Raw genomic sequence first — 10,477 nt, 5'->3', positions numbered from 1 at the left:
ACCCCAGGTGCAAAATCAGGAGATAAGATATTGACTGAGTTTGTCTAAACAAAACTTCAAGGATGGCTTAGTTATTGTCTAAAACTTTTCATGACACTGCAAGCTAATAACAAATGGTGAAAGTTAAGCCAGATAATTGTTCTTAGTGTTTCTGAATGTGGGCATTCTCTGTTATAACCTCTTACTCAATTTATGACTGAATTTATGTGCAGAACTGCAGTGAGCATTTTTTTCCACCAAGTGAACATGAGCTCTGAGAGTCACACAAGTACAGAGAACGAAGGCAGAGATAAGTCCCCCTCCCCCTTGCTCCCTGAGACTTCCACTTCGAGAAGGGCAATCCCCTGCCAAGGCTTTATCTGGCCTCACGCTGTGTTGCTTTGAGATGCTAACTGGAAGCTGCAGAAGCCAGCTTCAAAGACAGATCAGCGGCAGAACTGCAAAAGCCGAATACCTTTCACCTAGGATAGATAGCAAGTGGTCTAAATGGTCCAGGGCTTAGTTTCTGAATGGGGTATGAAAAATACTATTTTACATACATATTACACTATCACTCCATCTCCAGGGACTCCTGCAACTTCTGGCCAACTGCATACACTCTCTCCCCCCACATCCCTCCAATCTCTCTCCCTCCCCCGTCTCCCCCCCCTAAATATATCATCCATTAGCATGGGCTGCATAGTGTGTTTCAGTCATAGTCAACCTGGGCTACAGTGTAAGACACTATGTGAAAAACAGACTAGAGAGATGGCTCAGCAGTCGAGGGCTTTTGCTGCCCTCACAGAGAAATGAAGTTCTAGCACTCCAAACTGAGCAGTTCCAGCTGGGCTTGTCTTTTAAAAATGCTTCTGCTTGTAGCTTTTGTCTGGTTTTCAGTGATGGGGATCCAACCTAAGGCTGTGTTTGTGCTAGGCCACATCTCTACCACAACATATTTTTACTATGATAGGTCATTTTATGGATAAAACACCGTCTCCTAAATATTTTAAGGACATCTGTAGAAAGATCCTGGAGTTTAAAGAGAATATGGTCTCTCTCTAGAGTCTAAAACATTTATAATAATGAGAAAAAGGATGACAGACTACAGTCAAATACAAACTGGATGGCACTCCATTCAGTGGATACATATTGACTACTAAGTACACTGCTAAGTGATATTATACAATGTAGACTGGACATAATACAGTTTCTACTATTAAAGGGCTTAAGGGTTTGTGAATGAGGCTCAACTATAGCTGAGTGACTATGATAAATGGTACCTGACTGCAACACAGTATAAAGTCCATCGAAGCTACTTTGAAGCCAACATGGTCTACATGGAATGCTTCAGGACAACTAGCACTATGTAGTAAGACTCTATAACAAGAAGCAGTATGGAGCAACAAAAAAGAAGTATGAGAGATGAAAAGACAGCTCAGCAGATAAGAGCACGGGCTATTCTTCCAGGGTTCGATTCCCAGCACCCACTTTTCGTTCACAATAACTTGTAACTCCAGATCTGATGCCCTCTCCCAGCCACTGCAGGCTCCACACACACATAGTACACAGACATACCTGCAGGTAATACATCCATAATGTAAAATAATAAAACTTAAAAAGTCTGATAGAAGCTGCTTGTTGGAAACAACTCCTGTTCAATTTGTTATTAGAGCAAGGATACTCAAAATGGTACCAATTAAAATATTTTCGCTTCGATATTGAAGAAAGTGTCTAAAACAGAGCTTCTCAACCTATGGGTTGTGACCCCCCTTTGAGGCGAGGGCTCGAACAGCCCTTTCACAGGGGTCTTATACCAGATATTTACATTAGGATTTATAAAAGGGAGTTGGAGAGAAGGCTCAGAGGTTAAGAGCACTGACTGCTCTTCCAGAGGTCGAGTTCAGTTCTCAGCAACCACATGGTGGCTCACAACCATCTGTAATGAGATCTGCTGCCCGTTCCCTGGTCTACAAGATTCAGGGAAATCAACAAAATTCCCCAAGTTGATGTCCTAAAATGAGAAGAGAGACAGACCTGTGCATTTCTAAATTCATTTCACCTCAACATTGTTATTAAAAAAACAAAAAAACAAAAAAAAACAAATACTACAGCAGTGTGGTATTGTATATTCCCGATGAAGTAAATGATGTACAGTGATTAGAATTTAGAACTATAAGGCTGGGAATGTAGCTCCTAGTTAATAGAGCGTGGGGAGAGGAGGAGGGTAGAAGGAAAAATACTTTCTGTATTTCTCTTTGCTTTTTTGGAGAAATAGTGTGCACCAATTCAACGATACTCTTTAGAGCTTGTTTCTAAGGTTTTGTTTTTGCTTTATTTTATGACTGCTTTCATTTTGGGTAAGTTAGAATACTTAGCTATGGCTGAGTTGACAGAAAGCTTGCCAAGCATGCACAAAGCACTGGGTTTGATCCTCAGTACTGCACAAAACGAGTGTGACGGTGAAGGGCTGTAGGAAAAGAAAATCAAGTCATTTTTCTGCCAGGGAGTTCAAATCAAATATGGGCTACAAAGTGATACTATCTCAAAAAACACAATTCTTTCTTTTTTTTTTCCTTTGTAATATCATTACTCATTTTCCATTTGGCTTTTCTTCATAAGAAAAAAAGAAAAAAGAAAATCCAGAAAGATAATAAGAGCATCTTCCCTCGGTTTCCCTCCACGAAAAGAACTTAAGAACTAAAATTAATCTTTTAACTCCTGAACTTCGTGTTTCCGACTCTTTGGAATTGTGTACGTAAGTGGACCGATGCCTGGCTTAGGTTTTCAGCACTTTTCGGTTGCTGTCTCTCAGGGGAAAAAATGTCTCTTAAAAATGCAGTATGTTTTTAGCATATGAGTCGGTGGTCTTCACACAGATCCCCAGACCTTCTTGGATGCACTCCAAGCAGACGCCAATCCTCACATCCACAAGGCTGCGGGTTCACATGTCTGGGTACAGCCCAGCTCCCGGGAGATTGCCAGCCAAGTTCTGCAGGGAGAGCCTCCCTGCTGCACAGCCAGAGCTGCTCCTCCGGGCGGGTTCTGGAGGCCGCGCGCTTGCAGGCGACAATCTCCTGAGCTGCTGGGCCTTGCCCCGCGGCCACCCGGCGACTCCACCGGTAAGCTTCGGCTTACCGAAAGCTTGTGGAAAGCTTCGGCTGCTCGGGTCGCAGAGCGCCTGCCTTCGCTCTGCGGGCTTCGGGGTGCAGACAGGGCTGGGGAGCAGCGTGGCAGCAGCCGTAGCCAGGCGACCTGCGCTGCCAGCGTGCAGCAGGCACCAGGCATCTCCACTTCCAGTCTTCAGGCCCCGCAGTCTAGGAATTCCTGAAAAGCCTGTATGTGCTAGACTTGGAGGCAGCCCGCAGGACCCAGGAAGCTGGTGCAACCGGGAAGCTCGACTCCCTCAGCCCAAGTGCCGGAAGTGTAACTGGTGGCTGGGGAAATGCTCTCCTGCTTGAGGGCCTTAGTGATACCACGCCCACGAACTGCCTTGCTCTGTCAAAATGCTGTCCCCAGAAATCTGGAGGCTTGTGGCCCAAGTGGCCTATTGTCACTTTATGGAATGGGTCTCCAATTTTTCCTAAGAGCCTCTAGGCAGAGTAGGGTGTGTGTGTGTGTGAGTGTGTGTGTGTGTGTGTGTGTGTGTGTGTGTGTGTGTGTGTGGTGGTTCCTGTGAATTGACAGTTTGGAAGCTTAGGGGTATGGTAAGTTTTGTGTGTGTTAGGTCTCAAAGAAACCCAGGACATATGGCTAACTGAGGGGCCTATTATATAAAAACTGACGTTGACCATGAGGTTCTCAGCATTGCTAAGACCTGTTCCAGAGTCCTGGCTTCTCTTAGCACTTCTCACCCCCGCTGCCCACCCTAAACCTCTCCAGCCCCTGAACTTTACTTCTCTTCCCCCAGCTTGTGATTCCTATAGAACTTAGCTATTTTGGGTGCACCTTCTTGGTCCTCAGCTTTCTTGGTCCCTCTAAGGTCTGGTCTATTCTGAGGGCAGTGTTCAGTCTGTACTCTCCCAAGATGCCTCTCGTTCTCTCCTTTGACAACCATACCAAGGAACAATCATGTCCTCATTTCCATTTAGTGTGCTTGTCAATTGTCTTCTCTGTGGGTGGTTAGGGTGACCTGCACCCACAGACATTGTATCAAATAGCTGTGTAGTGAAACACAGAAAAATCATAAGTTGATCCCCTGAACCCTACTCTTAAAAACAAAGACATAAAAACCTGTAAGTCAAACACTGTGTTGCCTCAGTCCCAGGAAATTAGCTGACCATTTGAACAGATGGTCCTAACTGAACAAACCTTAAGATTCATGGTGTCAGGATGCTATGGGCCCAAGATTAGCCTGGCCTTAGCCTGACCGCGCTTTGAACTAACAGCCCTGAGACAGTTGGTGCCAGGATGCTAAAAGTTTGAGATAAGCCTGACCCCCTTGAACTGGAGCTCATGATATATAGTGTGAAACTACTCCGAAATAGCCAATTATAAAGTGACACACCATCCATCTTAAGAATTTGAGATCAAATGTATCGATGACCTAGTGACCTGTTCCGCCTTCTTCCCCCTTCCCTAACTCCACTCTCAGCCTTCCCCCTTCCCTAACTCCACCCCCACCTGCTTTGTAGATTACCCCTTAAAAGCTCTAAAATTCTTTTGTTTGGGGCTGAATTCCTCTGCCCCTGCGTGGGCTTGAAGTGAAGACAGCCCTGGCTAGCCAGTAAACCTCATGCGATTGCATCAAGATGTGTTTCTCGTGAGTGATTTGGGGTGCGTCTGTAGTTCTCCACGGATTGGTGAGGTCCTTTTCATTTGGGGTTTACATTTTGGTTCCCTGACCAGGAAACAGCAGCCACCCCTGCACTCCCAGAAACAACCTTGGAGGTAAGGAGATCCCCAGTGTGAGTGAGTGAGTGAGTGCATGAGCCGGCCGGCAAGTCCATTGTCTATTTGAGGTGTGTTTAAAATAATCTGTATTTGGTCTGAAATAATCTTAACTCGGTTTGGAGTATTCTGTAAAGCACCAGCAAGCCAGTTGTCGGGTCTGATTCTGTATCTGTACCTGTATTCTGTATTCGGGAAAGCGCTTTTTGGTTTTGCAGCTGCTTCACTGGTTGTAATGACTGGGAAGCTGTAGTCAGCAGACATGCTTGGAGGGCTACAAGCTGCCAACCCTGGAGACGTCTGGGGGGGGGGGGGGCGGTTAAGGAGGGCCAGAGGTGTCTGGTGAAAGCCTCCTATCTGAGGAAAGAGGATTGTGTTCTCCTTCTGAGAGGGGAGTCTCGCAACCCTCTTCCATCTGAATCGGTTGCGTGGTTGGGGAGCACTTGGTGTGGCCAGTGTGTTTCAGGTTGTTTGGTTTCTGCTTGCTGTTTTTGTGTTTTGTCCGGCATGTGGTGAGGGGACTCTTGACTGCTGGAAGAAGTTAGAGAGACTTGAAAGGAAGAGAGAGAGAGGGAGAGAGAGAGAGAGAGAGACAGAGACACAGAGAGAGAGAGACAGAGACAGAGAGAGAGAGAGAGACAGAGACAGAGAGAGAGAGAGACAGAGAGAGAGAGAGACAGAGAGCGAGCTAAAACAGTGTGCTCTCAGGCGTATTAATAAAAGAAAAGGCTATTTCAGAGCCCTTCCGGGAGCAGGAGTGAATTAGGAGGTTTCTCTCTGGCTCCTACTGAAGAGAATTCTTAGTTATGCTTTCTCTGTCTACTGTGTGTCCTTGGTGTGCCAAATTTGTCCACGTGTCTGTCTTTGTTTCGTCGGAATGAATAAATGTTCTATGTCTCATGTTTTAAAACAAAAAGGTTAAAACTTCTTGCTTGATTTAACTTGAAACTCTCTTAAAAGGATAATCTTAGTTTACACAATAGAAGCTGATAAATGAATTACCTTGCTCTGGGGCTGGAAATAAGGCACAGCAGGAGGAACCCTGGAAGGAGTGATTATTTGCATAAGTTGCTCTTGGAGGGGCCAACAAGTTTTTGACTTCTATGGTAAAGAAATTGATGGCTGTTTTCCTAGGAAAATTTCTGTGACCATGTTTATTAGCTTATTGGGTTCAACAAATGACAAGGTGCTTTCTTTTGAAATTACAGCTAGAAAAATTAAGAAAGATTTGTTTGGATGAAATATATAAAATGTACATCTACTTCACTTTTGTTTCTGACTGGTTTTAAAGTATTAAATGTTCTATGTGTCTTGGTTATATATTACTAACCTATAAGTTATTAGATATGATTAGAAATTACAAATTTTGGTAACAAAAAGCTAGATTAAAATTGGTAACTCAGGGTTGGAGTCATTCAGAGATCAGATATATAAAGATAAGATTTAAAAACAATGTCTCTTTAGTGAGATATTAAAAGCTGCACTATCATACATTCAGATATAAGAACTGGCAGCTGAACTATGTAAGATAAAAGTAATGGACTTGGTGTTAATTTTATGTTTACATTGTTAAAAATTGGTTTTGTTTCCCAAAGTTATGGTTATACTCTAATATTGCAAAAGAAACTTTAAAATATAAACTGCCAGTATTCCATTGAATTTAAAGAAACTTTAAAATATAAACTGCCAGTATTCCATTGAATTTTTGACTCACCCATGTTTATGGTTGAGAAGAGGATCGAACAGGTGGAGATGATTGCAAAAGTAATAAGAAATAAAAACAGCTGTGGCACAGTACAGGCCTGCTGCCAATTTTATTTGATACAGTGATAGAGGCAAATTTAGCCTCACCAAGATTGAAAAGGAGATATTGTGAAAATAAAATTTGAAAGCAGCATTGAAACATTCATGGTCAGCAAAGACTACCAACAATTTGTTAAATTTAGTCATAATAAAATATTAAGTCCCTACAGGGGCAGGGTGACCAAAAATAAAGGCATGCAAGGGCGTGCCCAGACAAGTCCAAACAAGCCCAAGTGAGTAATGGGCTATCTGGTGTTTACCTCTCTCTCCCTCCCTTTCTGGAAGGTCCTAGGTGCTGCAAGTTCTGCCAGTTCTGCAAGTTGCTGATATTTGAAATGTCCAGTCATGTGTAGCCGCGCAAAAGTGCAACCAATCATATGTAACCGCACCAAATTTTCCCGCTCTCCCAACCCCTACCGATAAATATCCCAAGTTTCCTGGGTCCGGGGTCGGAATCTCTATCTCCTGCGTGAGATATGTTCCGGCCCGAGGACCCTCGTCATTAAACCTCCTCTGCAATTGCATCAAGATGGTTTCTCATGTGTCTTTGGGTCTGTGCAGGTCCGGACTTGGGTGAGGGTCCTCGTTTTGGGGGTCTTTCAATATCATCTGAAAGTTTTGCCTCAAGAAATGGTTAATACCCCTTTATTAAAAAAATTGTTGTTGCTTTAATACAAAAAGTTAGGAGTTTTGAATCTTTCAGTGTATATTATTCATTGTATGGTATTTTATTAGCTGAGCCCTCTGAAAGGAGTTTCAATGCAAGCCTTTGTTCTCATACAATAAGCTTTAAAATTTTGGGGAGTGCTTGTTGCTCCAGAAAACATTCAAGGGCAATATCTTTTCAATATTTGAGACACCAGTTATATTCCTAAACAAATTGTGGCACAGAAAATTCAAAAAAGAAAAGATAGTTTACTTACTTTAAATGATTTCAGAAGCTTCTAGGAGATGCTAATTGGATAACAGCTCACCTTAAACACACCAGAGGAGGACTTAAGCCTCTGTTTGATGTTCTCAAGGGGGATGCAAATCTTAATTCCCCTTGACAATTAACTGATGAAGGAGAAATAGCTTTGCAGAAAGTAGAGGAAGCTGTTAGTTATCAATAGATACATTATACAGACTGATCAATTGTTGGCTGTTTCACAACAGTTCTTTGGGAAAAGGGATCATTAATGTAGATTCATATTTCTTTATCTCCAAAGAAAGTTTTAACACCCTGTTCTGAAGCTGTTGCTGTGTTAATACAGAATTGTAGGTCAGGATCACAAAAGTATTTTGAGAAGAACTTAATGAAATATCCCTTATTCCAAAGAGCAATTAAATTGGTTATTAAAGAATACTGATATTTGGTCTATCATATGACCAACTTTCTAGACAAATTTTGTAATCATTTTCCAAAAGACAAGTTGTTACAATTTTTCTATACATGCTTTTGTATTTCTTATAAATTTACACATGCAGCCTATAGAAAGTGTGTGTACTGTATTTACAGACAGCTCATCTAATGGGAAGACAGTATATGTAATTGGATCCTCTTCAGTTTCCCTCTGTTTCAGCACAAATACTTAAGTTACCTGCTGTAGCCACTGTTTGAAATGCTGAGGAATCAAGCTTTCAATTCCTATACTCGTAGCCAGTAATATAGCTCATGGTTTATAATTGCTTGAAATTGTTCCTTATTTAGATATTGCTAATTCTCAAATTTTACAAATACAGTTTGATTTAAGAAACATGTACTTTTCCTTAATTTTATAAGACATTTGAAAGCTCATGCTGGATTGCCTGGATCCCAGGAAAATGTCACAACAGATTTATATACTAGGCAGATTATAGACATTCTTCCTTCTTCTTGTTAGTTCTTCTTGAGACAGTGGAGGGGGAAGAGCCTTGGCAGGGGTTAGGACCTTGTTTTAGGAGATATTTAAAGTTGCTAAATAAAAAAGTTTACTTGTCTAAGTTACTATAACACTGTGGCTGGCCTGCTTTCTCTGATCCTCTGAAGCCAGAAAGTGCAGTTTCTTCAACTTAACACATCCTGAAAGCAGCCAAGGATTAAATAAACAGCCTTTGTTCTATCTCACCAGGAACTGCTGGGTTCTAACTATGCCTGCTAGTTGCAGGTTGCAGAAAGAAAAGACATTTAGAAGAAGTTGTTGTAGAGTTTATTACTAAGTGTGAAAAGTTTCCTAGGAAAGCTGTCTAGGGGGAGAAGTGGAAAGATCCTAAGTGGAGAAAAGGAAAACATATTCTATATGCTACCCTAGGTGGAGATAGGCGAAAAATTCTGTCCTATCTCTCCATTGTATCTGCCTGTCATCTTTTTGTCCTCAGTGCTTGTATATCTTTCAGAATACATGATCACATGTTACAGGGTTCATCACAGGCTCACACCTAGGGTCAAATCATGGGATGAGGTGGAAGTTTGTTGGGGTCCACACTAGCCCCACGTTGGGGCGGCCAAAAAATGTCGCAGCCCAGGCAAAATGTTGAGGCCCGGGCCAATCCATGTTTGGGCGGCCACTGTATCCCGGCCCAAGCTGCCGCTTGGTCTGTGGGTTGGGTTTCAGCAAGAGTGAGGGTGAGGGTAGACTTGAAGAATGGAGACCAGACATGGTGTGATTCAATCCCATTTATTCTTCAGTCTCTCTTCCTCTAAGTGTCTCCTTCTCTGTCTCCTCTGTCTGTTGTATCTGTCTGGAGCCAAGTGTCTTCTACCTAATGTCTGATGTGTCTGATTCGTCTGATCTCAGTCTGATTCTGATCTGTTCTGTCTCTGCCTTTTATATGTCTCACTTCTAAGCCATGCCTCTAAGTTACACCTTTAATCATGCCCTTAGGTCTTGTCTCTAACTCTGATCTCTATACTTCTAAGTCATACTCTTAAATCACACACCTTTAATCTCACACACCTTTAATATCACTCACCTTTAATCACAAGGTATCTAAACCAAGATTATCGGAGTGTGCTCAGCTGTTGTAGGCTATTGTAATCCAAGTCTCAAGTCAGGGTATATACTCAAGATGGCTGCAAAGCTGATAGCCGCTTTCTGCTAAAAGTTGGCCCCCAACAGAAGTTTGCAACAGAGAATGTTTACATGCATGTCCATTGGGAGTGATTGTCTGGCTGGATATCCACTGCCTAATAACAGTCCAGTTACAGAAAAGCTTAATCATCATTGATATAATTTTAGAAATTCTTATAGGATCATCATTAGAACTAAGAAGCCATCTATTTGTCTATATAGTGTTCCGAACCCCTCCGTGTCCCCTTCTCCCGTGAAAAGAGACACGTGAGGCGGTGTTCAGGTGGTTACTACAGCGAGGCTTTACTTCTTGTATAAGCAGAAGCGCAAAGACGGAAAGCCTGGAAAAGGCACTGCTTAAATACACCCTAGAATGATGTGTTCACTTCTGATTGGCTGTTCACTCATTACCCATACTACGCCCCAGGATGGGCAGTGACTTTGGCATGCTTTTTGCCTTTTGCACCTGCGCAGTCAGTTGTTTACTTGTGGAGACATGGGATGTCAGTGCCATCTTGCAATGGTGGAATGTATCACTGCTAACCGCGGCTTCCTACATCACAGCCAATCAGAAGTGAACACGTCACTCTAGGGTGTATTTAAGCAGTGCCTTTTCCGGTCTTTCCGTCTTTCCGCTTTTGCTTATACAAGAAGTAAAGCCTCGCTGTAGTAACCACCTGAACACCGCCTCACGTGTCTCTTTTCGCGGACGAAGGGGACACGGAGGGGCTCGGAACATTTGGTGCCGAAACCCAGGAATTTCAAGGCGCAGTGGAGAC

The sequence above is a fragment of the Arvicanthis niloticus genome, unplaced genomic scaffold (genome assembly GCF_011762505.2).
Source record: "Arvicanthis niloticus isolate mArvNil1 unplaced genomic scaffold, mArvNil1.pat.X pat_scaffold_515_arrow_ctg1, whole genome shotgun sequence".
NCBI classification, from domain to species: domain Eukaryota; kingdom Metazoa; phylum Chordata; class Mammalia; order Rodentia; family Muridae; genus Arvicanthis; species Arvicanthis niloticus.
Note: the sequence above shows the minus strand (reverse complement) of the source record.